The 27,522-nt window shown below is 43.9% G+C and overlaps 1 pseudogene; it reads right to left on the reverse strand.

The window, feature by feature from the left end:
* Positions 1–3,138: 3,138 nt before the first annotated feature.
* Positions 3,139–3,455, reverse strand: LOC105867378 (large ribosomal subunit protein eL36 pseudogene; annotated as a pseudogene).
* Positions 3,456–27,522: the final 24,067 nt, after the last annotated feature.

The raw sequence follows: 27,522 nt of genomic DNA on the forward strand, positions 1-27,522 counted from the left end.
AATAATAATGAACCACATGGGTGGCTCAGAGGTTTCTAATAAGGCCAGCTGCCTGGGCGAGGAGCTTGGCCAATTACAGATTTGAAAGCTCACCCTGGAGAGGGAGGCCCAGAGGAGAAATACTCTTTGGACCAAGCATCACGGTCCCCTCTGGGAAGACTTGCCATAATCAGCTGGCATTGAGACCTTCCCTGCTAAGTCCCAGCTTCCCCCTTTTGTTTTATTTATATTTTTAACTTTTTCCTTCCAGGGAACTTATTTCCTTTTTCCTACCATGTTTCTAGAACAGCATCTCTCCAGCCTCCTGAGATTTCCATACCTAGAAACTGAAGACATCTCACTTTTTGTGCAGTGCACACTGATCTTTCTTGATGCAGAGAAGCATAGCTTGGGGGTTTTATTTCTGATTCTCAGAGCATCCTGCCTTCTGAGTGTCAGATACGTACAGCTAGGGCAGGGGGAAAGTGCAAGAAGCAAACATTAGCCAGTGGGACCCCTCAAACCTCTCTGTGGGTCAGATATTTTGGCAAATCTTAGCTGGATACTCAGTAGGGTCTCAAGCAGGTAGTTGTTGGGATGTGATGAGGGAAGAAAAGGCCTATTGGTCTTGAGAAATGCAAAAATTGGCTTTTCAGAATTTGTTCATTTTTACCATCAAAACCCTCATTAAAGGAGTGAGGAGAAAAAAAAAAAACTTTGCTTTTGTGATAGATGACAAATTCTGCAAATCTCTAGGATAATCTCAACCAAACTTTCAGAAAGTCAATCTGAGACTCCTTTCTGGTTCAACTTTCTAAATGCCCTTAAATTATAAAGCTGCAGTTTTTCCTGCTGTTTTGGTTTTGGAGGGGACTTTTTAAGAAGAGACAAAGGTTTATAACATCTACTGGGTAGTGGTGGTGGAGGGGGGATATTCTGCCAGATTATTCTGAGAGACTTGGTACTGAACTAGAGTGTAATGTTTGTGTTAACAGTTGAATTTTGAAGACAGGTGTATTTCTTAACATGCTTTTGTAATTCTTTTGTGAAAGATTTGAAGTTAGAATATATGAACTTGTACTCTTTATTTTATCATTTCCCATCATGTTTTAAGTCCTATAAAACATGTTTTATGGAGGAGAGTGTGTGTGTGTGTGTGTGTGTGTGTGTGTGTGTGTGTGTTCAAAAGCAAGGTAAAAAAATTCCACTTGCTTTTTTTGGATAAATTTTTAATTGGTTTAACAGATTTGGAGGAAAATGCACAAATTACAGGTTTATAGACCAGCAAATTTTCACAAAGTGAACACACCACGTACTAAACACCTGGTTCCCTGAAACTTCTCTACACCCCGACAATACCATCCCTCCTACCAAGAAAAATTATTATCCTGATCTCTGACACCATAGACTGTTAGTTTTGCCTGCTTTGAAATTTCATACAAATGGAATCCTAGATTATCTACTCTTCTGTGCCCAGCCTCTTTGGCTCAATGTTGCTGCATGTAGCAACAGTTCATTCATTCCCATTGTTATATCATATTTCGTGTATGGCTATGCCCCAATGTTTGCTCATTCTCCTGTTCATGGACAGAGTTAAGTTTGGGGTTATTATGAATAAAGCTTCTCTAAACCTTCTCATATGTGTCTGTTGGTGGACAGACATAACGATTTCTCTTGGGTACATACCTAGGAGTGGAATTTGGGGTTATAGGTTATGTGTTTGCTCCCACCAGAATCCACTTGCTATTAATATTTTACAAACACCACAATCCTCTATCATTTATGCTGCATACGTGGTGCTGTGTTCTCTTTCTGCTCACATAATTGTGATCGTCTGGCTCATCATCAACCTTCCCAGACCCAGATTCAGTCCACCAAGTGCTGAACAGCACATGGAAGTCAAGGTGCTTTCATGTGTTTACTGTTTATTAGTCTGTTAAGGAAGGAGACAAAGAAAGCCAAAAACAGGTTAGAAATTATTTGTAGTTATGCAAGTACCCAAATAGGGCCTTGTTACACTCCATATTCACTGGCCACTTAGAAAGTCAGACTTACTGAATGCTGGTAGAGATCATTTGAGTAACGGAGAGTGCAGTTGCTTGATTGTTTTTTAAGTAAGCTATAATATGTATGTTTTTCTTTTTAAAGATCGGCTCATGGGTTTATATGAATCAAATTTTTAGCAGGAGAATTAAATTAATTTCTACTAATAGGACTGGGTGGATCTCAGCACCATTCAGGCTGCCTCACATTATTTGATGAAGGTGAGTGTGATCAAAGTAAAGCAAAACCCAGCAGTAAGTATCAATTACTCTGAGCTGTTCCTCCATGGAAACAAAACCATCTCTTCAGCCTAGTGGGTATTAAATGCTGCTCTTTCTGCCTTGTTTTGCACTGAAGGGTTTCTTCTTAAGCAATGGATAAAAATGAAGTGGGTGGTCGAGGAGCAGGCAGTGGAAATCATCTTATATCTCTGGGTCAGGAAGGAATGAGACCCAGAGAAGTGGAAGGATGCTAGCGCATACGAGTGGATTTGGGGGGCTTAGAGTACCCCAAACTCACTCCCACCTTCAAGCCTCCTTGACTGTCAAAAGAAATATTTACTCCCAGTCTGATGACCCTGCTCCCCGGTGGCTGAAGACTATGGAAAGATGTGATTTGGGGACTGACTGCTCGTGCTCAGAATCGCCTTCCCCTCATTAGCGAAGCTCACACGGAAGTGAGACCTCAAAACTACCCCAGTGTCAGGGTCTGACTAAACACCTGCACTGGTTTCCTAGGGCAGATGTAACAAAGTACCACAAACTGGGTGGCTTAAAACAACAGGAATTTATTGTCTCACATTTCTGGAGGCAGAAGTCCAAAGTCAAAGTGTCAAAAGGCCATGCTTCCTCTAAGACTCTGGGTAGAACCCTTCCTTGCCTCTTCCTAGCTCCTGTTGGTGGCCAGCAAGCCATGGGTCTCCTTGGCTTGCAGGCGCATCACGTCGTCACATGGCCGTCACCATATGAGAGAGTCCTTAAGAGTCTCCGGCTTTGCATGGCGTTTTCCTTTTTGTATAAGGACACCAGTCATATTGGATTGGGGCCCACCCTGGTGACCTCATGTGTTTTTTTATTGTCTCTATAAAGATTGTATTGTGCACAGAGGGGATGGTGGTCAGTCCTTCTTGGCAGCTGCTTTCCTTGTGGCGGCCAGGACATTGCTCAGCTCCTCCTGGTTCCTCTTACCACGGCTGTGTGTCTCCAACCTTTTCTTGATGAACTTGAGGGCCTGTTTGTCCTTGGAGACCTGGAGCAACTCCATGGCAGGCCACTCTTATGGGGCGAAGCCACACATCTCTCGGATCTTGTCCAGCACAAACTTGGTGTGTTTGGTGAGGTGCACGTAACAGGGGCTGTGCCTCGGCTTGCTCACGTTCTTGGTCATGGTGTGGCCCTTGTTGATGCCATGGCCATGGGGTAGCACAAAGCCATGGCTGGAATCTCGGGTGACTGCCAGCGACCTCATCTTAACTCGATTAGGTCTGCAAAGACCCTATTTCCAAATAATGTCACATTCACAGGTTCTGAGGGTTAGGACTTCAACATATGTTTTGGGGGGGGGGGGGGGACACAATTCAGTCCATGACACCATTTGTCTTTGGTTGAGTTCCCAAGAAGGAGAGCCTGAGATGAGATTCGTGCTCAAGTGATTTCTTCAGGGTCAGGGGAAAAAGCTGAGCGTGGATGTGGTCTCACATGAAGACTAGCTTCAGCCTGATCCTAGAGGGAACTCCAGACCAAGAATTCTACCACAGAGTCAGTCCCATTTTTAGGCAAGGGGCATAGGTCTTTGGTCATAAGCTGGCACCATCTACTGGGGACAGTTCTCTGGCGAAGGGGAAAACTTCACTGTGAGAAGCCAATTCTCATAGCAACCGGGGCGTCTGTGTGGGACACTGATGACAGTCACTGCCTTTTAATGGCTGGTTTGTAGAAGGGGAGGGCATAGGTGTGTCCCCACCCCCACACCGCTCAACATTAAATGGCTAAGCCCTACTTTTGGACTAACTAGATTCTTGCCCATTTCCCATCCAATAAATACAGAAAAACAAGCAATCTTTTATGGTAAGCATAAAGATTATACAGTCATGGGAGTAATAATAGAAATTTATTATTTCTTTCTTCACTTATTTTTATTTATTTTTTCCTTTTTTTGAGACAGAGTCTCACTCTGTTGCCCGAGCTAGAGTGCCGCGGCGTCAGCCTAGCTCACAGCAACCTCAAACTCCTGGGCTCAGGAGATCCTCCTGCCTCAGCCTCCCGAGTAGCTGGGACTACAGGCATGCGCCACCATGCCCAGCTAATTTTTTCTATATATTTTTAGTTGGCCAATTAATTTATTTTTATTTTTTTAGTAGATACGAGGTCTCGCTCTTGCTCAGGCTGGTTTCGAACTCCTGACCTTGAGCGATCCACCCGCCTTGGCCTCCCAGAGTGCAGTAATCCTTTACAGGTGTGAGCCACTACGCTCAGCTCTTTACTTATTTTTGAGACAAAGTCTTGCTCTGTTGCCCCATCTAGAGTGCAGCGGTATCATCATAGCTCACTGCAGCCTCAAACTTCTGGGCTCAAGTGATCCTCCTGCCTCAGCCTCCTGAGTAGCTGGGACCACAAGCGAGTGCCACAACATCCAGCTAATCATAATAAGGGATTAATCCTGCTGTCCAATTAGGTCTAAAAACAAGAGCTGCAGATCAGTGAGTCTAAAACCAGCATTATCATTTAGACTTAGTCAATCCCCAAAGTTTCACTGGCAGCTTCTTGCAGCAAATCAACCCATGCAGTGACTGTGGCAGGCACTTTTGGTGTCCCATGCCACATCCCCTCAGCCCACCTGTGATGTCCCCTGCGGCCGAGATGGCCCATCCCCATGTGGGCTCAGAGTCCTACTGACAGCGTCTCACCTTCAAGCCTGTACTCTGTATCTCTCTGGTTTTCTGCCCTGGAGTCTGCTCCTGAGGGGCAGGAGAGGTCAGTCCAAATCCCCAAGTGCAGCTTGGAAATGGAGCAGGAACGCCACAACCACCGCAAGGGGGAGCGAGTGGTAAAGCCACGCTCTCTGCTTTTTCTGGACAGTTCCTGGGGGAACTCCGTGCCCCTCCCAGAGCTCCTGGTGGAATCTGCTCAGCTGCTCTGCAGGGTCTCACTGTGCAGTGCTCCTTCCGCAGCCCACTCTCCCTGCTCCTTGCTCCTCTCTCTTGGGCTCACCTCCCAGAGAAGACACCTGCATCCAGGTCCTTGTCTCAGGCTCAGCCTTCCCAGTGACCCACACACAGCTTCCTAGAAGACCATTTTACAGCCCGTTTTCCTTGAAGAGCATAACTTGCTCAAGATCAACCGGCCTTTGGGTGTTTTCCTGAGCAGTTTGATTATGGCTGACATGGGCACTGGGTTAGTCGGGTTGATGGCACAGAAAGTCTGGCCATGTGGTCTAATCTTCTTTGTAATCCAACCCCAAATTCCATTTTTGTTTTCTATTAAGTGATAGAAATTTATCTGCAGTGAAATGCATATTTTGGGTGATAATTCAATGAGTATTGATAGATATATTTACTCATGTAACCAGCATCCTTATCCAGATATGGAGCATTTCCCTCACCCCAGAATGTTCCCTCATGCCCTTTCCAGGCAGTGGCAGCCACAGATCTGATTTCTATTACCTTATGTTAGTTTTGACTGTTCTTGAATTTGATATTAACTTATTCATATAGCATGTACTTAGTGTCTAGCTCATTTACTCAATATAATGTTTTTGACATCTATTTTGTTGTCTATATCAATAAGTTGTTCCTTTCATTGGTCAGCAGTATCTCATATGAACAAACCACAATTTGATCATCCATTCTCTTGGTGATGGTCATGTAGGTTATTTCTACTTTGGGGCTATTATGAATAAATCTGGTATGAGCATTCATGTACAAGTTTTTGGAGGGCTATATAGTTTCATTTCTTTTGGGTAAATACTTAGAATTAGAGGGCTAGAAATATATATATACATACATATATATATGTATATATATATATATATATATATATATAGTTTCAGGTATTTCACTTTCTCACCACTATTTGATGTCAGTCTCTTTAATTTTAGCTGTTCTCATCAGTGTCACCAAATTGCTTTTCAAGGAGAATGTGATGGTTTGGATTATCATTTACAGTGAATGTTATTGACTCCCCTCCCATGGTGAACAGTGTAGCCATCCCACTCTGTGGATATTGGGTTTGGTCATGTGACTTGGTTTGGCCAACGGAAGGTTGATGGATGTAACAGAAGCAAAGGCATGGGATGTCCTTGGCTGTGAGTCTTGCTTTCTTATGTTTCTGCCAACATCAAGAGAAGAACAAGTCCTGACTAATTCCCAGATCCATAGGACGGGAGATGTGTAGAAGAGTTAGACAAAAACTACTGCTCAGAGCCTAACACAGTTGAGTCCAGCCACCAGGGACATTTTGGGAATAAATGATCCTTGTTTTAGGCCATGGGTTGTGGGATGATTTGTTACACAGCATAACAAATGGCAGAGAGTGATTGCCACCATAGAGCCAGGTATCCTTGTCAAGGCTGTCAAACTGCCTGGAAGCACAACTACCCCACTCCCGGCTAGACTGACTGCTAAAGTCTGCATTTAGCCAGCATAAAGAATAGCTGCATTCTAACTACTCCAGGCAAACTTGAACTCCCGCTACTCGATATATAATCAAAAGCTTGATTAAAAGAAACAATATTTACAAAGGATTGCCTGAAAGTTACGCCATCCAGCCGCTGCCTGAGTCTTCCGAAATGTGCATTAATTCCAGGTGGCAGAGAGTTGCGGTTTAGAACTGAATTGTTTTTGCTCTCCCAGAATGGCTTCTGCCAAGTTGTGCTTTGGAATGACCCTATCAATGTATGTTAGAGGAAATTATAGGAAAAACCTTCATGACACTTGTGTTTGTATCTGCTATAAGGACATTGTGGAGGATGCTTGGTGAAATGGAAGGGGAGGGGGAGTGGGTTTTATTATGATTGATATTGTTTTTGTTTTGTTTTGTTTTGAGACAAGGTCTTGCTCTGTTGTCCATGCTAGAGTGCAGTGACATCATTGTAGCTCACTATAGCCTCAAACTTATAGGCACTTTTCAAACCCCTGTTTGCATCACTAAAATGAGGAGGGGGGGAATGTCAAACACTATTGGAAGCAGAAAATTTATGGCATTAAAAATTTAAACTGAAGTTATAAGAGTGCAGAAACTGTAAGACTGAGGAAAAACAGAAAGAATAAACAAGTGAAATCAACCAATGAGAGAAAAAACAGAGAGAGATAACAGACAAAGAGAGGAAGAGGGATTCCAAGAAAGTGCAAGAATTCCTGGCAGCTTTCAATATCCTTCCAACTTCAACAGTATATTTATAATAAATTACAATAAATTCTCTTGTTCCTAATTGACTCAAGTGAGCCTCTGTTCCTTGTGACCACAAAGACTTGCTATAACAAAATTAGTGCCAGGAGTGGGGTTGCATGGAACCAGACACTCAGAAAAACATGCAAGGTGTTTGGAATGGTAATTGGGGCAGCAAGAAAGTCTTCATAACCCAAGATGGAAGGTTGCAATTCCATCTTAAACAGCAATGTAATGCTACATTAAGCTACTGCTTGTGATTTCTTACGACTCGGACTACCTCTGCAGGTGAGACTTTGGAGGTTTGGATAGCCACAGAGTAGTTTAAAAGGGATAAGAAATATGAAGAACTGCAGTATCAGATGGGAGCTCAAAACAGCAGTAAACAATTTCCAGTCACTGAAGAATAAGTTCTCTATCTGCGTTGTGCAGCTAAAAGCAGAACTTTGGGGAAAATAATGCCTTTCCTGCTTAGAGCTGACACAGTAAGTGCATTGAAAAGTAAGTCTAAAAGTGATCATATGCATTGCTGAATTGTAACATGGGCCAAATTTCCAATATTAACATTTTCTATGACCCAAGTTAAACATCTGATTGATAAAGACTGAGACTTTGCCAATAAACATGGGGATATCAGGATGGAACCCAAAGATCTGGAGAACCCCTGCACCCCAGACTCTTCCTGAATATTTCTAATTTTATTTCCACCACCTCCAACCTCATACAAGCTACTCTCTCTCCATTACTCTTTCCATTAGGTCTGTGTAGAGTCTGGGAGTGGTGGCACGCACCTGTAATCCCAGCTACTTAAGAGGCTGAAGTGGGAGGATCACATGAGCTCAGGAGTTGAGACCAGCCTGGGCGACATAGTGAGACCCTGTCTCAAAAAAAAAATTATCCTTGGCTAAAAAGATCTATAATTAGGATGACACAAAAATATTCTTTAAAAAAAACAATGTGTAGTGGACAATGTTGGTGCTTCTCCCAGGTCTTCTCTGATCACTTTTTACTATTGTTGTGGGTTCCTGGCTTTGATACGGTGTTTTGTTTTTTTTTTTTTGAGACAGAGTCTCGCTTTGTTGCCCAGGCTAGAGTGAGTGCCATGGCGTCAGCCTAGCTCACAGCAACCTCAAACTCCTGGGCTCAAGCAATCCTCCTGCCTCAGCCTCCCGAGTAGCTGGGACTACAGGCATGCGCCACCATGCCCGGCTAATTTTTTTTATATATATTAGTTGGCCAATTAATTTCTTTCTATTTATAGTAGAGACGGGGTCTCGCTCTTGCTCAGGCTGGTTTCGAACTCCTGACCTCGAGCAATCCGCCTGCCTCAGCCTCCCAGAGAGCTAGGATTACAGGCGTGAGCCACGGCGCCCGCCCGGCCATACGGTTTTATTTACAAGAGCCTGCCTCTTTCTCAGAGAACTGCCCTAAAGCTTCCGGAGTGCCTGGAAATTTACTCTGCATGACTTTGCCTGATCGGCACCTTGCTTGGTTTTGTCCCATTTCTGTACAACCTCCACCACTACCTTGCTGGTTTCCCCAGGGAGCAGTTTCTCAATAAATCACTTGCACACAAACCTTTATTTCAGGGTCATCTTCTAAGGAACCAGACCTACGACAGAATGCAATGGGTACAGAAGAAGGTGGGAGAAAACCCTTGCACCTACGCAGCAGAGGGATTGGAGAGTGGCCCAGGACCACAGCTTGTTCATAGTAAAGTACCCCATTAATGTTTCATAAAAATCACTGCTTTTTCTTTTTTGGCTGTAAAATTCCATAATTCCACAAGTGGATGATTTGAAGGGGGATGAGCAGACAAGGCTTTGAGTGAATCTAGAGCCACGTTCTTTGCAGGAATATTCATAGTTGTGGGTCCTTGGCCTGGCTTATAGGACAGAGCCAACATTTGGGATCATACAGCATTTGTTGGATTCCCTAAAATTTTAAAGAAGGAAAAGGAAAAAATGGAGTATGGTAAAATTTTGTACACATTTAAAATGTTTTAAAACTTTCCTCTTAATCAATTAAAAAGGTGTTTAAAAATGTTTTTTATCTATTTTTGATTTAAAAAAAAAGATCACTGTTTTGAATATTAGAAAATCACTCAGAATTCTCTCTGAACCAATTCAGATGAGGGCCATGTCTCAGGATCTCCTATGTCTGGTCCTTCGAGAACAAGAACAAGCAAGTAAATGTACTGTGTTAAGGAGATTAGGACACCACCAGCAAAAAGAGAGGTGAGATTATAATTTTTTGAACGAGATTCTCTTTCCTTTGGATTGGAACTAATTCTTGAATCCCATTGTGATTAAACTGAGTGAGCACAGCTTAAACCAGCAAGTTCTCCCAGAAGAATCTTTCTTGGTGAAATTGCTTTATAGATTGAGAGGGTGAGACACCCCACATCACAATATAGCTTTTCCCAACGTCTTATCTTTTCATCATCAATAGCAAACACGCATCGAGCACCTGTTATGTGCATCTCACTGAATCACAGGCTGGATGTGTTTTAATGTCTATTTAAGGAGGATTTTACCTGTAAGTGGTTTTCAAGGCCATTGAAAGAAAGACAGTTTAGTTGCATGGGAGGTCCAGCTCTGGAGGACAAAAGAATGCAGGCAGAGCGGTATTTTGTATGGCGATCTCTTGGACGCTGGCTGCAAGGGGCTCTGCTCTGCACAGGGCATCATCTAATCCAGCTGTGTCCAGGAGTCAGGCAGGTGGGTGTCCCAGACAGCTGTGAGCACCAATCCATGAGCAGTTCTCATGCCTGTGGCCATGGGGTAAGCAGTTATCCTTTTAAAGGAATTACTCTTTTATGTCTATGTCAAATAGGCACACACATCTTCCGGCCAGGGCCCTGTCCTGGCCCTGCAGTAAGTCAGTTTGGGTCTAATGGTTACCCACCTCTCTGAGGACCCAGATCTTGGTCTCAAACCTCCTCCCCTTCCTTCCTTGGGTGATTAGGCTCTGTTGTGAGCACCCGTTGTGTTTTCCAGCCCAGCCTCCATTCCTCTTTCGCTGTAAGGAGCCTTTTGATTTACCTTTAGGGAACTGCAACATGAGAAGCATTCTAGCTACGAGGCCTGTGAGAAGCCACGAAGGTAGGAACCCAGAGTCCAGGATGTGATGTCGCAGTGATTGAGCCTCAGTGATACCAATCCCCAGCTGAGTAACCTTGGGCAAGTTTCTTACCCTCTCTGTGCTTTCATTTCATCATGTGCAAAATGAGGACAGTAGCAGCAGCTGCCTCCTGGTGAGGGTGAAGCGACTGAACCTATGTGCCTGCCACAGGCTAAGTGCTCAGTCTGTGTCAGCAGATGTCATTACCACCCCACCACCCCACAACACGTCTTGACCCTTCCCCAGGGTGGGCATGTGGCCCACACTAGGCAGATCAGACTATCTCTCTTGGGAATTTGACTCTTGAGCCAGGTGAAAGGGCAGAAGAATTCAGGGAGCCAATTTATCATGGTGATGCTACGAAGATGTGTCTACCTCCCAAATGGCTCTGGTCCTTGTGCTTTCAAGTCCTGGCCCTACAGATTTCCCATCAAGCCCCATGAGCTGCCCATGCCCTTCCAGAACATTGCTGTTGTGCCTACGCTGCTCAGAATCATTTCTGTTGTTCATAACCAAAGCATCCTGGCCAACACAGGGCCCAGAAGTAATGCTGGGGACACTGCAGTCTTCGTGTCTTTGATTCAAGTCCCCTGCTGGATTTGCTTGGGCACATCCTCTGGAATGAGAAAAGGTGGAGCCTGAGGGTCTGCAATGTAACGTGAAAGCCCTCGGCCCGTAGACAGCAGAGACCCGCCACCCACCTTCCCTTCAAGGCAAAGATTTGCCTACCCAGCTACATAAATAATGACCCCAAAACTTAGTGGCACGAAACAATTATTTATTCTACTCATGGATCGAATGGGCGAGAAATTAACATTGCAGAATAGGGACAACTTGCTTCTGCTCCAAGACAGCTGGGGCGTCAGCTGGGGGCCTGAATCGTCTGAAAGCTTGTTTTCTTGCACATGGTGTTTGATGCTGTCCATCAGCTCAGACCCTGGCTGGGGTTGTTGGCCAGACCACCTACACGTGGCCTCTCCTTGTGTCCTGGGCTTCCTCACAACTCAGTGGCTGGGTTCCAAGGGCAAGTGTCTGGAAACAAAGTCAGGCGGAAGCTGCATGGCCTTTTACGACCTGGCCTCAGAAGTCACACAGTGTCACTGCCCCCAGAATCTACTTGTGCCCAATTTCAAGGTGAAGGGAAATGAACATCACCTCTTGGTCGGGGAATGGAAAAGTTCTGGAAGAACATGTGGGGCCAAAAATATTGCTTTGGCCATTTTTGGAAAATCAGCCTGCCACATGTTGTTTTAAAGAGAAAATAGACACAGTAAAGGTTTGGCTCAACAGGAGGACTATAGCTTAGCCATCGGGGATATAAGAAGGAAATATACATACATCTGGATTCAAAGGAAAAAAATGGTAGATAATGTGAAATATCCACATGTTTGTGTCTTATAAGCAAAACACATTAAAACAAGCTTGTAAATATCTACATGCTTGAACTCACTTAAACCACTGGTTCCTAATTTGAACTCATGGCCCAAATTACAATTGGCATATAGCTTATGGAAGGATTGTAAAATTTCAGAGAAAGATGTCATTTCAGATTGTAAAATCTCAGAGAAAGATGTCATTCCCTGGCCACAGCCCAGTTCATCCAACTACAGGCTCTGTGAAGGAGATCAAGTTTTGGGGTGTTAGGAAACGGCTGGCCCCTGCCGATGGTAAGAGCTGAGCTTCCTTCTCAAAGCAATGGTGTTAAGATGGGCCAGCTGTTCTCCGAGGGCTAGAAACTGCCATGTTTGTTCCCACAGCAGACGCTGCCCACGCGGGCTCACAATGCCTGGCACTCACTCTTCCTGAACATGCCAACTCTACTGCCCCCTGCCATCAGCACCTATGACCCTGGTGGCCAGTGAAAGCTTTCAGGAAGAACCCCCCCTCCCTCTGGCTCCAGAACCTGCTCAGCCCACGCCTGGAGCAGGCCAGCACTGCCATGGGGTTAATGCCCTGAGAGCAGCCCCCAACCATGGGAGCTAGTGGACAGCTGGTGGGACTAGTTGTAACCCACGTTCTGCACAGCACCTCAGGGGGCCCAGCAGGCCTGAGCATCCCTCCTCCTGCTCTTCACTTCCTCGCTCCCTTCTTGGTGCTGTTTGGCGTTCATCTCCCCAGAAACTACCTACATGCAAATCCCAGTCTCAGGGTCAACCTCTGGAGGATCCCAACCTAAACTTCCCATTACATTCCTGAGAGAAAAGAAAAAGGTGGGGTTGGATGTCCAAGAATCAAACAGCTGGATGGCCTGCAGTGGGGACTTGAAATTTTAGGCCTGTTTGTGTAGTGGGATAATCACTTTTACATGGGATGGTGCTCAGTTTTCAAAAAATGGCCAAATTTACATAATTTCCTTTTTAAGCTGTAGGGTCATAAAGTCCTTTGATAGGAACGTAAGGCTACAGGGAGCAAAGTGGGACCTCATGCAAAGTCCTTAACCACTGTGATCCAGTATTCTTATCTGTAGAGTGGAAGTAACAATGGTAATCACCTCATGGGTTATGTAATTATTAAGTGCTCCTAATACCCTTAAAACAGTGTCTATAGCAAATGTTCAGTAAATATCACTTGGTTTTTTTTCATGTTCTTTTTCATTATGATTATTTCGAAATATTATGGGGGTATAAATGTTTCTGGTTATCATGGATCGCTTTTGTTATGCTTGAGTCAGGGTTATAAGTATACCCATCACCCAGATAGTGTTCATTGTACCTGTTAGGTAGGTTTTCACCCATCCCCTCCTCCCTGCTTCCCCTGCTTGATTTCCACTGAGTTTTACTTCCCTCTGTGCACGTGTGTGCTCATCAGTTAGTTCCAATTTAATAGCGAGTACATGTAGTGCTTGTTTTTCCATTCTTTAGATAGCTGCAAAGATTAATTAAAGAGGGTTTTCATCACTTGTTTTTGTATCTAGGAAGTCTCCCCTTGAAAGTCTAAAACTGGTCCATGTTTTAGAGCTCACCAACTTCCTTCAAACCCATTTTTCTATCAGTATTCCCTACTGTATCATTTAGAATGATTAGTTGCTAATTGGTGAAATCAACTCAAACTGGCCTATGCATTAAAGGCTAAAATAGGAAGTCACATTTGGGGCCAATTGATCATGTGATTGAAACGTCCCAGGAGGGCAGGTGTTGGGCCAAATGGGTCCAGTGGCTCAGGGCTTGTATCTTCCTTTCCATTCCCTGGCTCTGCCTTCTCAACTTTGGCTTCACTCATGGCAGCTTCATCCTGGTGGATCAGCACTGACCCTCTGTGCCTGCCCACACCTGGAGGGGGGTGGGGCTCCTCCACAGGAAACCAATGCCTGGGCTTTAGCCTGATTGGACCAGTGCAGGTCACGTGCTCATCCCTAAACCAATCACAATGGCCAAGGGGAGGGAATAGTGCTGATTGGCTTAGAACAGACCCACCTATGTCCCACTCCAAAGACCTCCCTTGTGATTGGACATGGGAACAAAAATAGGTGTGCCACTTGCAAGAGAAGGAGGAATGAAGGAGAGAGACGGAGGACAGTTCAAATGCTGGTGGCCAAAGGCACCAGAAAATGTTGACCTCACCTAGCTTAGTTCAAGGCACCTCCTTCTACCAGTTGCTCATTCTAGAAAGTGTGAATCCTTCCTCTTCCTTTCTCTCCTATCCTCCAATTTCCATGATTTTCCATGATCATTTTAGTAATTGTCCTAAAAATCTTTCCAATCCAGCTGCTTCCTTCCATTCCCACTGCTGATGTCTTTATCTTGCCCAGGACACCCCAATGGCTTCAGCAGCAGTCGGAAGACAGAAACCTCCTCTGTTATTTTAACAGAGAGAATTTAATACAAACAGTTGTTAACTTTGTAACTAAAAGTGTAAAACGCATAAACTCTGAGCTATTACAGAGGTAGCAACTCCAGAAAGCAGCTACTACTGTAGGGCTGGGGAATCAGAGGGAAGAGGTGGGAACTGCTGAAACTTAGATGCATGGAGACGGGACACCCTGGAGCTGCAGTTCAGGCCCCTGAAGAGGAGCCCTGGCCAGCTTGGGCAGGTGTCCTCCAGCAGAAGCAATGAAGTTAGCTCTGCAAGTGCTGTAACATGGCAAGTTGCTCCAGTGGAAGGAACTGTCACTGTCATGCTGAGGAAGCCAGGCTTGGGAGATGCTGTCAAGAACCAGAAGTAACCAGGAACAGGAAGCAGTCAGAAGTGTGGCTGGGGTGGTGCTCATGTGAATAAGAAGCCAATGGAGGCTGGATGTGGTGGCTCACGCCTGTAATCCTAGCACTCTGGAAGGCCAAGGCGGGTAGATTGCTCAAGGTCAGGAGTTCGAAACCAGCCTGAGCAAGACCCTGTCTCTACCAAAAATAGAAAGAAATTAATTGACCAACTAAAAAATATACATACAAAAAATTAGCCGGGCATAGTGGCACGTGCCTGTAGTCCCAGCTACTCCAGAGGCTGAGGCAGGAAGATCGCTTGAGCCCAGGAGATTGAGGTTGCTGTGAGCTAGGCTGATGCCATGGCACTCACTCTAGCCTGGGCAACAAAGTGAGACTCTGTCTCAAAAAAATAAAAAGAAAAGAAAAAAGAAGCCAATGGAAAGGCAAAAGTCCCCTTTCCCTCCAGCCTCCCAGTCTCCTCCCACTCTCTTGGGGCTCATTAGAGCCCCAAAAGGAGCAGCTGGTGAAGCAGAAGGGAGGCATGCAGATTCCTGGCCCCAGCATCACAGAGCAGGGCAGGAAGGAATGAGCTTGGAGCTAAGAGACGAGATCTTAATCACTAGCTTCCTAAACGGCCCCCTAATTCCCTCCTTATGTCCCAGTCTATCCTCCATCCCCACTGCCCCAACTAACACCCACAGCTGGACCAGCAAAGGACTGACAGTAGGTTCAACTAGGAAAAGTGTGGGGTGGGGAGAGGATTTAGGCATCTTGGAGTCCAGATTAATACAGGCTTGCTGAAAACGGAAGAAGATGCACTCTAGTGGCTAGTACCCTATTAGTGTTGTGGGTGAAGATTTAGATTTTTCCAAGACCATTCTTGATGTTAAATTAGCCTTAACAACTTGAATATTCTTGGCTATGTAGAGATTTTTTTTTTTGAATTTGTAAGATCTTTAGTAGTTGCATAAAAACTATAATCCTAGATGGATAAGTAGCATTTGCATATAAATGACAGATCATAATAAAAATAAGTTATCATTGGGGGTTCACAAGAATCTTTTGCTCTTTAAAATGGGCCCATGCATGGCTCAAATCGAGGAACAGGAAAATACCGTCTGACCCCCTAATGGGAGGTATTGCACAGTCCCCCAGCCCGGGAGATGGGAAAATGGTAGAACCATGAGCATGTGTGGGGCAGAAGATATTGTTACATTTTTTGCATTTTCGGATGTGTTGAGAGCTTGAGATGGCTGGAAGGCATAACAGGTGTGGGAGGGCCAGCTCGTTGATGAAGCTGGATGGGTGATTCAAGGAAGTCAGGCAGAGAAGCATTTGCTACCATGCAATGGGACCCTTTGTGTTTAGAAATGTCACTGCTGCTGAATCTGCTGGCTGTATCCATTCAGTGAAGGTACAGATGTGCTGGGGGAGAGAGAGAAATGATTAGGGGCCATCAAAGAAGACAGGGTATGTGGCATCTGAGTTGGGCCTTAAGAGATGGGAAAGGTCTTAGGAGATGGAGAAGTGGGTGAGCGTGGAGGACGGCAGGCACCCGAAGGAGCGGGAGCTGACTCAGAAAGGTTGCAGGGCACCGCATTACCGCAAGGCTTGAATTCCAGGTACACGAGCTGGGATTTTATTCTGAAATGAAATGGGAGACCCCCTGCTGCTTTCTGAGGGAGGGAAGGCAAAAAGCTGAATTTCTTATTATTGTTCTCCTTTTTCTGTGGAGGAGGGTGATACTCGGAGTCATCATTGACACATCAGTGAAATCACAGGGCAATTTAAACAGGTGTAGAGAAACCACACCTGCCACCTGACTCCTGATCTAAAGGAGACCATCGCTTCTGTTCCTGTTTTACAGGAGGCTCAGGGAAGCAGGGGGATTGTGCCCGGCTGGAACCCTGGGCCAAATGCCTCATCTGCATATCTCTCTGGCAGGCGAGGACTGCCCTGCCACCACAGGGAGTAGGCCACATCCCCCCAGACGCTGTTCTGCGACAATTGGTCCTAGAGGTGTCCACAGGCCCCAGTTCATCTGGGAGATGTATAACCATGCAGCAATCCCTGGGCTGCCATCAGCGCTTTATCTGAAAAGGCCAAACAGCTCCTGCCCTGTAAATTACATCTCATTTCTTTAAAAAATGTGTGTGGATGGAGAAGGGGCAGAGGGATGGTAGGGAAGGGAGCAGGGAGGGGGCAGCCAGCAAGGGGAAGTAGATAAAATAAATGGGCCTGGTGCATGCCTTTTGACCACTTTGCTTTAGTCTATCGATTCGGATTTTCCCCCCTTACCCTGGGAGTAATCAATTTTTCGGTGGATGGGCAGAATACAATAATTTCAAGCAAACTCTTCAAATGGGTTGTCATTAATTTGCCTTTTGCCGGTCCTTGTTCGCCCGGAGTCAGGCGTGTTTAGCTTTCTCCCAGCACTGCCGGAGGGATACTCTGGGGATTTTCTGGGGCTGATTGGCACAGGGCAGGGAATGCAGGCGTGGGAGGGGGCGAGGGAGCTGGTGTGGACTAATGAAGGCACAGTGTTTGCTCATCTTTACAGAGTCACTTATTACTGCTAATTGGGAGGGACAGTTCAAATAAGCACAGAGGAGCAGTTGTCACAGGAGCGTGACATGGTTTTAAAGAGGCCTCCCTGACTCCCTGAACTCCTGCCACAGGCGGGCTGGATGCCTGGGCTTCCCAGCTCCACAGAGCGGAGGCTTTGTCGGGCAGCCCCATAGAAGCCAGCAGCCCTAAGAAACCTAGGTTTGGCAAGTCATCGCAGGGAGCCACAGACAGACACGCAGCTGCCTGGGACACTTAGAAAGTCAACAGCTGACGGAAGAGGAGGACTCTGAGCTTGGCTGTAAATGGACTTGAAGATGTGATCGGAATTAATTTGCAGAACATAGTTAGAGGTTGTTTTCTTTAAAGGGCCTAATTGGTTTTAAAGAACATTCATTTGTATGAGTGTTAAAATATTAATAACCTGACATATGTCTCCTGGGCTATGCCACTTTATCTTTTGGTTATTTCCTTTGTGAGAAGACATTAATTTCCTCTCCATCCTATTAAATAGATAGGAGCGAATGTGCCATGCCCATCCCACATTATGGCCAATATTTCCAAATTATTTGGTGGCATGTGTGCCAACCAGTTAGTCATTAGTCAATGCTATCAAAAAAACACCTGGTTCTTCCTGGTGTCCACAAGGAGGAATCAAAGCTGCCCGATTCTTTCATTCTACAGGTATTCCGTAGGTATTAAGTGCCTACAACGGGCAGGGGCCACGTTAGCACCCCTGACACAGCCACGAAGGAGATGAAGTCCCTGCTGTCGTGAGTTACATGCCCATGGGAGGTAGGGACACTGAGAGTAAGTAATAACAAGGAAGCAATGAACAAGGTGTTTTCAGACGAGGACAGTGAAGTAGGGATGTCCTCATGCCAGTGTTGCACTTGGCTTTTCAAACTCTGCTTACTCTTGTGGAAAACAAGATGAACTAATGCTGCCAACAGGCCCATGGCGGAGCTCAGACCTTTCAGGGACTCCTAGGTAAGGCCAAGTTCAGTTGCCTGGTTTTAGATACAGGAGATTTCTGACTCAGAATAGAATCCCACGCTGGGGAAATGTGTGTAAGAGGTTCTGGTGAGATAGTGCTGTGAGTTAAGAAAATGTATCATAAGCTAAGTTTTTTTGTTTGTTTGTTTACATGTGTTAATTCTTTTATTTTAAGTTCATTTTTAATTGACAAATACTTATGTATATTTATAAGGTACATAAGATTCAATGGGATGTTTTGATCCATATATTCATTATAAAAGATTCAATCAAGTCAATTAATATATCTAGCGCTTCACCAACTTATTTTTGTTAATTATTTTCTTTTAGCAATTTTGAAATATACAATGTACTCTGGTCAGCATGCAGTACAATAGATCACTAAATCTTATTCCTCCAGTCTAGCTGAAACTTTTTACCCTTTGGTCAGCGTCTTCCCTTTCACCATTCCTCCCCCACTCCCCCCGCCCCCACCTTTCTATTCTTAGTTTCTATGAGATCAACTTTTTTAGATTACACATATAGGTAAAATCATACAGTATTTGTCTTTCTGTGCCGGGCTTGTTTCACTTAGCATCATGTTTTCTAGTTCCATTCATTTTATTGTAATTTACAGGATATTTTTTTTTCTTTTTTAAGGCTATAGAGTATTCCATTAAGTTTTTGGTGTAAAGCCATTCCTTTCTATGACTCAGATTTTTTAAAATGTCATTAAATACACAAAAAAGCATTCTAGTTAAAGGGCAGGTGTACAATTCAAGGAGCTGATCTAATAATCCTCACGGACCTTACCCTTGCTCTATCTTGGTTTTATGGCTCTTCTTGGGATTTACGTTTTAAAAATACACCTGCAAAGACATCATCATCATCATCTTCATCATATACACACATACTCAAATGGAAAATTGTGGATTGCAGCATCTTGAGAGGAGAAAAAGAGTCATTCTTCTTCCAAACATTGAAAATTACATTAACTACTTATAACACAGGCAGATGATGTGAATCTGGGCTTTGGCTTTGAAAGTATTTTCAAGAAGGTGACAGACCTTCTTCGGTGTAGAGACCGGACCTAAAAATGGAATACTGGTATGTGAAATTCATAGAAGGCCATTCCTGCAGACCTTTACATTTGTTTTAAAATTTACATTGGAATGATCAGCTGCTAAATCAGACTAGTGGCTAAGCAGTCAAATGCTTTCCTGGAGAATGTAGGCCTTGGTAGTTGACAAGAAATTAGGTTGATGTTTCCCAAAATGTAAAATAGGAAATTATTTGCTGGGTGATACATTCTATTTTAGATTTCCTGTGATATATTAAGAATGAATTTGTTGTTCATTGATACCTTCCAAGAGACCCCAACATAGGGCAAACAATGCCCCCTTCACTTCTGCATGAATGCATTCAGTTCTTTTCTTCACATCTGGAAGTCATTTATTTCGCCCTGAGACATCTGCAGGGACTGTTGACATGACGCTGGAGGCAGGGGAGCTGGCAAGCATGGCGAGACCTTGGACCACCAGCTCTTTGGTGAGGCCTGGCTTTGTCAGAGGCGAGAAGAGAACCTGCTTCCCTACTGAGTGATGAGTACAGGTTGGCCAATTAAGAAGCCAGTTGAATAGGCTTAAAAAAAAAAACATTTCTGGAAAAAGGAATTTATGTTGCTAAAATGACTCCTTCATTTGGAGACCTAAAAGGAAAATGTCTGGCTCAGCTCTCAGTGGGATTTCATTCTTAATGGGCCTAAGCAGAAAATGTCTTTTTGAAGGCACACACACACACACACACACACACACACACATAAAATATATATGTATGAATAGATGTGTAATGTTGACAATTTGTTTTGCAATAACTCCATGTGATGGCTGCTTTGGTCCCTCTGTTTTCGCACTGGTCAGAAGTGTCTTTGGGAAGCCACCATCATCACACACCTGAAGGCACATCTCAGAAGCACCGAGCTGGGTGCTTTGGAAAGGCAAAGTGCATCCGTTGCTGTTGATGAAGCCGGCTGGAGAGTCTTCCTCTGCTTTCACTCAGAGCAGAGCGGATGAAAGTGGCCCACTCCCCTATGTCACAGCTAAACTGTAGGGTTGTGCGTGTTGAGAGAGCCGGTGGCCGGTGTTCTGAATATGGAATGAGGGATGTAGAAAGCCCCACTGAGCCTGCACCTGCATCTCACTCCCAAGCCTCAAGTCCCTTTATGGGAATGGCTGGCATGGCCCTGTCCTAGCAGCCTCATTGCATAGGCAAATACCCCTGCAAGGGGCAGTTCTTGGAGTTGCTGCGTGGGCATTTCTAGTAATCACAGCAGCTTGATAGGAAGGAAGAAAGGGAGGGTGTGAGAATGCTTTTTAGGGCTGGAAGTTGGGAAGGGAACTCCAAAGACTGGCGTGGCTGACTACTTAGTTTTATCAAGGGGCTGGCCTGCAGGGACCCAAGGAAGGGATTTGAGTGGCTGAGGAGGAGCAGGGATGTGTCATGAGAGTTGTTCCCAACAAAGCTGAACCCTTGCAGGCTTTTATAGAGCACGATGAAGGGAGGGAGCAAAGTGGAACAGCCTGTTGGAACATGGAATGGGAATGCAATGACCTCCGTGGGGGAGAGAGACAATCGTGACAGGGTCAAAATGAAGCCACAGAGGGAATGTCACACTCTGTGGAGACAAAGGGCAAGACATTGAGTTTGGCCCACACGGTGAAGAGTGTGCCATTGGCCTAAAGAGAATGTAGTGAGACAGTATTAGCAGTTCATAGTGTTTATAATAGAAATCTTTGACTTGATTTCTATTATAGGATCTTCTTTCAGCCCCGAGGCAGGAACCATGTACTTCCAAATCAGAAACCAGATCTGCAGGTATTGCCTACAGGGGAACAGGAAGGAAGGGAGAGAGGCCAGCTGATGGTCACGGCATGTGACAGAAAGACTCAAAGGGATAACTTGCAGGTTTTCCTACTCCAAGACAGAAGACAAAAGGGGCATGACCTGAGCACACAGGGGAGCGAGAGACACCACAGGGACAAGAGAGGGTGAGGCTGCAAAACTAAGAGAACAGCAGATCAGGCTTGCCTTCCATAGGACATACTGGGGAGTTGCAAGGAATTTGTTCATTCATTCATTCATTCAACAAGTATTTACTGAGTGCCTAGGCTGTGCCAGCTACTGTTCTACATATAGATATAGCCATGGACCAAAGAGATAAAGATTCCTGCCCCTGTGGAGTTTATATCCCAGCAGGGAAGACAGACAGTGAATGATAAACAGAAATAAACAAACTGCATAGCCTCATAGGGGATGATTCACGCTGGGAATAACAGAAAAGCAGAGGGTAGGGGGTGGGAGTGGGTTGGGAGAGTTATAATCTAGCGCTGGGCCTCGCTGAGGCAGACTGCACCAAGGTATGAAGGAGGTGAGGGAGGGGCTCTTCAGGCTGCCCAGCAAGGCCCCCATGTCCGGTAGACAGCCGGCCCATGACCCACTTTGAAATAAAACCTGTTTCTCCAAGATTCTCTTCAGCCCTCCATGACTCACTCTCTGAAACCAACAGCTTCTGACAACCCAGCACATGTCCAGAGTGAAGGAGGGGGACAGAGATCCTTTGAAAAGGAGGCAGGGAGATAAAATCCTTGACTATGGTCAAAGCAGAATGGACAGAAGCACGTTGCAAACTTGCCACTGAGCCAGGACAGCATGGGACCCACCACCACTGCTGATTCCCTCCACTTGAGAACTTCACCCAAAACACAGCCCAGGTGAGCTTCTAGATACTTGGCTCTTTTATTTTTGTGGGTTTTCTTTTTGCTTCTTGATTGGGTTTATGCTTTACAACTGACTGTCCCCAGGAATCAGTCTACTTCTGTGATACCTTCTTATTTTTATTTTTTCAGACTTATTTAATTTTGACCATTGAGTCATTATGTCTTCTATTAATTAAACTACATATTAATATGTTTTTCTTGGCAGAGGTCTTGTCAGTTGTTCTATTGATGAACTCACAAGTTCACTAGAAATAAGGTAGGGTATAAATAAAGCCCCAAATGGATAAGAACTATGAGATCCTTATATCCCTAATTTTCTGAAATTGCCTTGATTTTAAGATGCTGCTCCTAGCAACATTACCACATACTAGAAACTGAAACTTTATCTCCCAGCCTGTCACGCACACCCAGAAGTAGCCTAGAAATCACTTACTGACCAGGTGTGACCAGATGTCCTAATTTTTAGCTTAGAATATGTGGCCATGGAAGAAGTAAGTGCATGTGTGTGTATGTCTGTCCATTTTGTAGTTTTTCCCCTTTCTGAGTCTTCAAGAATATTTGAGCCTTTCCACTTCATTTATTTGGAAACAATCCCAAAGGCTAACATCTCCAGGAGCTGCGATTTGGTTCCTAGAGTCATAAATGCAAGGTCCCACAAGCTCTGGTCCTTTGCTAGTAGAATCTGTCTTTTGGGAACAAACAGGAAGCTTTCCTTGGCAATTTCCACGGTGGTTCATTTGTATCTATCCACGAGGCCAGTTCAGTGTCAAGGGCATTGTCTGGGACACTCAAGAGCTCAGAGTTGTATTTCTAAATGAGCTCCCCTCATTTTTGACATCTCTCATTTTTATGGTCATTGTTCTTGTGGAGTACTTAGACTAACAGGAAAAACAATCTAATTTGGATTCAGTGGTGCCATAATGCCATCTACCATGAGGGAGTATGGACAGTCGGAGCCTAGTTGAAAGGAAATCTGTTTTGTCAAGGTTCATATAGATCAAAACCCTTCCTCCCTGTCACTGGCCCTACTCAGTTCCCCCATTGATAGAACAACCTTCCCTGTGACAAGCAGAGGGAGCAAGGTGTAGAAACCGGGGGATGCCTGCACCCCCAATAGACCCCCCTCCTTCTGGGCACTGAGCACCATACTCTGTACAGCACCACCCACAAGCCCTTAGAGGGTTCCAGATGAACACTCACTTTCTTCCTCTTCTTGGCACCAAAATTAATATCTGAGCCTCACACTCAACACCAGTAGGTCTGGTTGTACCATAAAATCTGCCTGTCTATGAGGGGAAAGGAAGAAAAGATGGCTTAAGGTGAAAGAAAGTGAAAAATATTAACCCAAGTAAATGTGACTGCATGCTGTCATTACTTATGCAGGGAGTGGCTAACAGCTCTCCAAATCTGGTCAAAGCCCCTGTACCGTCCTTCTAGATAGGAGTACAGAGCTCCCCTACATCTCATCCCCTCTCTCCTTACAACTGTCATTCATTTCCTCAGGTGTAAATTTGGGAAAGGACTGTCTACACTGCAGGACTACTGTCAGGGTTAAATGAGAACATATGTGTAAAACCCTCACACATGGCCCAGCACGTAGTCAGATTCAATCAATGGTGGTGATGATGATGATAATGAGTGGAAGCCAATTTTAATTATTTTTTAATGTTATTGCTTAATTCAATTCAATGAAGCATGAAGTGCCTCCCCGAAATGTCTATGGGTGCCCATGGTGAAGGCTGCGCTAGTTAGGAAAACTCTGGAATGAGCAAGAAGGCACGAGCCCCACAGCAGGCCTCTCTATGGGTGGTGTTAATTGCCTGGAGGCTTCATTTCCATCTAAAAATGAGATTGGCCATATCTCCCTTAGCCTACCTCATAAACCCTACATGAAGAGATGAGAGAGTGGACTGAATGATCCTTCCTGCTCAAAACCATAAAACAAATACATCTACCTTCCTTGACGGAATATACGGAACGATCTATGACAACGTGCTGAGAGGTCTCTGCTAAACCATGTTTTCCTTACTCAATCGAAGCATATGACTATGGGGGGAAAGTATCAGACACCTGTTATCCCTGGAAGTAGCCTTTTCCAGGCTTTCAAATTCAATTTCAACAAATATTTATTAAGTGCCTACTATGTGCCAGGCACTGTTAGACCAGCACCATCCAACAGAATTTCCTGTGATTAATGGGAGTGCTCTATATCTTTACCGCCCAATAGCCCATGTGGTTATTGAGCAGTTGAAATGTGGTTAGTGTGACTGAGGAACTGGATTTTTAATTTTGCTTTATGTTAATTAATTTTAAATTAAATTTTAAATAGGCACATGTGACCAGTGACTACCATATTGGACAGTGCAGGACTAGACACTAAGGATTTAGCAATGGACAGGACAGCTAAAAATCCTTGCTTTCTTGAACCTTATATTCTGTTAAAAGGGGGTGGGGGGCAGACAATAAAATAAATAACTAAAATACATGGTAAGTCAGATAGTGAAAAGTGCTAAAGGAAAAAAGTAATAAAGTCAGAGTGGAATTAGGAAAGGTCAGACTTCTAACAGGGATGACATAATTTTTTTTTTCTGCCCAATGAAGGTCCTGTAATGGTGAAACTCACAGAATTTATTTTAAGTGCTGCCTAAAGCAAACTGTAGTGTCCAGTGCACATAGTTATTGAATATATCCATGAATCAGGTATCTGATTTGGATGGTTGCTTTTATCCTTCTCAACTCTGTACTCAAAATGCACCACTTCTCACTTGGTACAATAATCAGGAATAATGTGTCTCTTAATGGAGCTTCTCCATTAAAAGGTTTTGGAAATAATATATAAAATTAATGGTTTACAAGAATAGTTTTAGACACTTGAAAACACAGCTAACCTAAAGACCTTCAATGCACCATGAATACATTCATTCCCTGGCTAAAAATGAATCCCAAAATTGGTTCTGATTTTTATTTAAAATTCAAATGTCTGATGTCCTTAAATCGAACAAATGATATTTAAAAATATCTATATCAGCCTCCAACATCTGCAGATTGCGATTTGCATTTTGAAATTGGCTGCTTGAAATGAACGGAGATGAGCGCTGTCATTCTTCTTTTCCTCCCTCTGGTTATTTAATGAAATGCGAGAGGTCAACCCTTTGTCCTTAAATTAGTTCCCATAAAAATCTTTTTGTACTTTGCAGCTTGTTATGATGTCTTGAGGCTGAAGGAAACGTTGCCATTAATTATGTCTTTGTTGAATATGGATATCTATTCAGACTTAGTTGAACAGTTTCAAACAAAATTAGCATCGAGCCACACTCGGGCCAGCTTTGGGTTGGTTATCAAGAATATTTTTCTCTTTTTTTCCCCTTTTCTTTTTTTTTTTTTCCTTTAAATTTTTTTTTTTAAATAGCTGAGAGAATGCTCTTCGGCAAGTGTGTATTATCTAATATATTCAGCTTTCAGTTGCTACTTTTTTTTCCAGATGAAGATGAGCTTAATTGAGGTTGTCCTTTTAAGTTTCTAGAGCCCTTCAGCACCTCACACAAAAGCATCTAGAGGCTTTTCATTTGTCTTGAGTATGTTTCAGATGTACAAATATTATTTACTTTAAACTTCAAATCAAAAGGTGCACTGTAACTGTTTTAAATAAAACGTTAGCCAAGACTGAAATATATATAAATTCAAAGCAAGGCTTTTTTTTTTTTTTTTTTCATTATCAAATCGTTTATGTGGAGGGAGCTCAGTTAACAAATTTTAGGGTACGTATAAGAGGAACTGTTTAGCAACACACTTCAAGCAAGCAAGCACTTAATAAGGGAATTTATTCCCAGTCCTCCAAAGATACATATTGCAAACCCACTCTGCAGCTAGGCTATGAAGTTAGTTTTTCATCGCAGACTCTCCTAAATGTTTGCATGAATAAGATGGGGGAAAGCTTGATTTTGAAGAAGCGAAGTTCATCAGTGGAATTTACTCGGTGTGTTCATCGGTGGGGGCATTTTGAAAAATAATGAAGAAAAACATTCAGCTACAGGCTCAGCTCTGCACAAACCTGTTTGTAATATGAGGGTCATGAAGGCCGATGAATGGAACACCAGTCCTAGGAAAAAAACCCTATTCGGTGAGCATTTAAATCAATACCTTGGAAATTATAGTACGTCCTAGGGAATATGGACAGGATACAATCTCTTCTTGTTTGTCATAATAATAATAATAAAAAGCCCCAAGTACTACCCTAACAATGTAGACTAATTGGTTTAGGAATAAAATTCTTAAACAACCCAGTGAAAGATAATTATTCCCTATTGTAGAAAAGACAAAGGGTATAAATCTTTTTTTTCCTCCTCGATGACGGAAATATCTTGGATTAATATCTTGAGACTATTTTGTAGTGGTTTTTATTTTCTTTCCTCCTTCCTCCAGCTCCTTTCCTGAATGTGGAACCCGAGCGTCCCTTGTTGTTAAGCATTCCCGGGGAAGAGGCGCTAACCTTGTATGGCTTTTAAGCGTAATATACATTTTTCATTTTAAATGGGAGCTCATAATGACATTGTGTGGAAAGGATTCCAGGCCTCCCTGATTATCACCATGTCTCCTTGAGCTGAGCCTCTGGAAAAAAAATGTGAAGGAGGTAGCCCTCTGGAATGAATAAATTCTGTAGCCTGCCTGTAATTATTTATTAAAATAGATTAAAGAAATAGGCTAAAAAGGAACCCGCCACCCATGGTAGAGATAGCATAATAAGAGTCCTGAGAAAGGGAAAATTAACACCAGGGAGGAAAGAATGTTAGATATGTGCTTTCAAGAATACGGCCATCTCTGCATTGTTGGCTCTCGGGCAGACACACTCTCAGGTTTTTCATTTGGCCGGGTGGGCTGAGCGCTAATGAAAACGTGGGTTACTAATACTGATGTGTGTGTGTGTGTGTGTGTGTGTGTCTCTAATTAACATGAGAATTGAGTGGTAAACATAACCAGGAGAGACTTCAAGAAAGAAATGGCCTAAAAGAGAAGCCAGTGTATGGGTTGGGGGTAGGGGGGCGAGGGAAGAGAGGCAGGTTTGAGAGAAGAAATCGGTCAGCCCTTGTTCAGATGGGTTTAATTTTGTCACTTGAGTCAAAATTGGAAACCCGTCCTTCTAGTACAATTGCTTCTGTGTTTAGTGGGTGCTGTACTTACGGGCTCCTTTTATTGCAGGAGAATTTTATAAACTTAGCACGCCATCATCAAACCAGCGTGGGGGTCAACTTTCCACTTGTGCCTTTAGCTCTTAGGCAAGTACTTTTATAGTGTCTTCTAATATACGGGATTTATCTTCGGTTCTGAGAAGAGCTTTTAAACTTAATCCCTCACTGGAGCCCTAATTTGTTTCTTCATCCTTAAACCAGTACTTTCGGTTAACTTTCATCAGACACGGAAGATTTCTTTAGTATAGCCTCTCAAGCAATGTAGGTTTGTGTTAATTTTTGGTTTTGTTTTGTCCCTGTTGTTGTTTGTAATAGCTGGAGATAGCGTGGAGGTGGGGGTGGTGGTGAGATT

The sequence above is a fragment of the Microcebus murinus genome, chromosome 16 (genome assembly GCF_040939455.1).
Source record: "Microcebus murinus isolate Inina chromosome 16, M.murinus_Inina_mat1.0, whole genome shotgun sequence".
In the NCBI taxonomy this organism is placed as follows: domain Eukaryota; kingdom Metazoa; phylum Chordata; class Mammalia; order Primates; family Cheirogaleidae; genus Microcebus; species Microcebus murinus.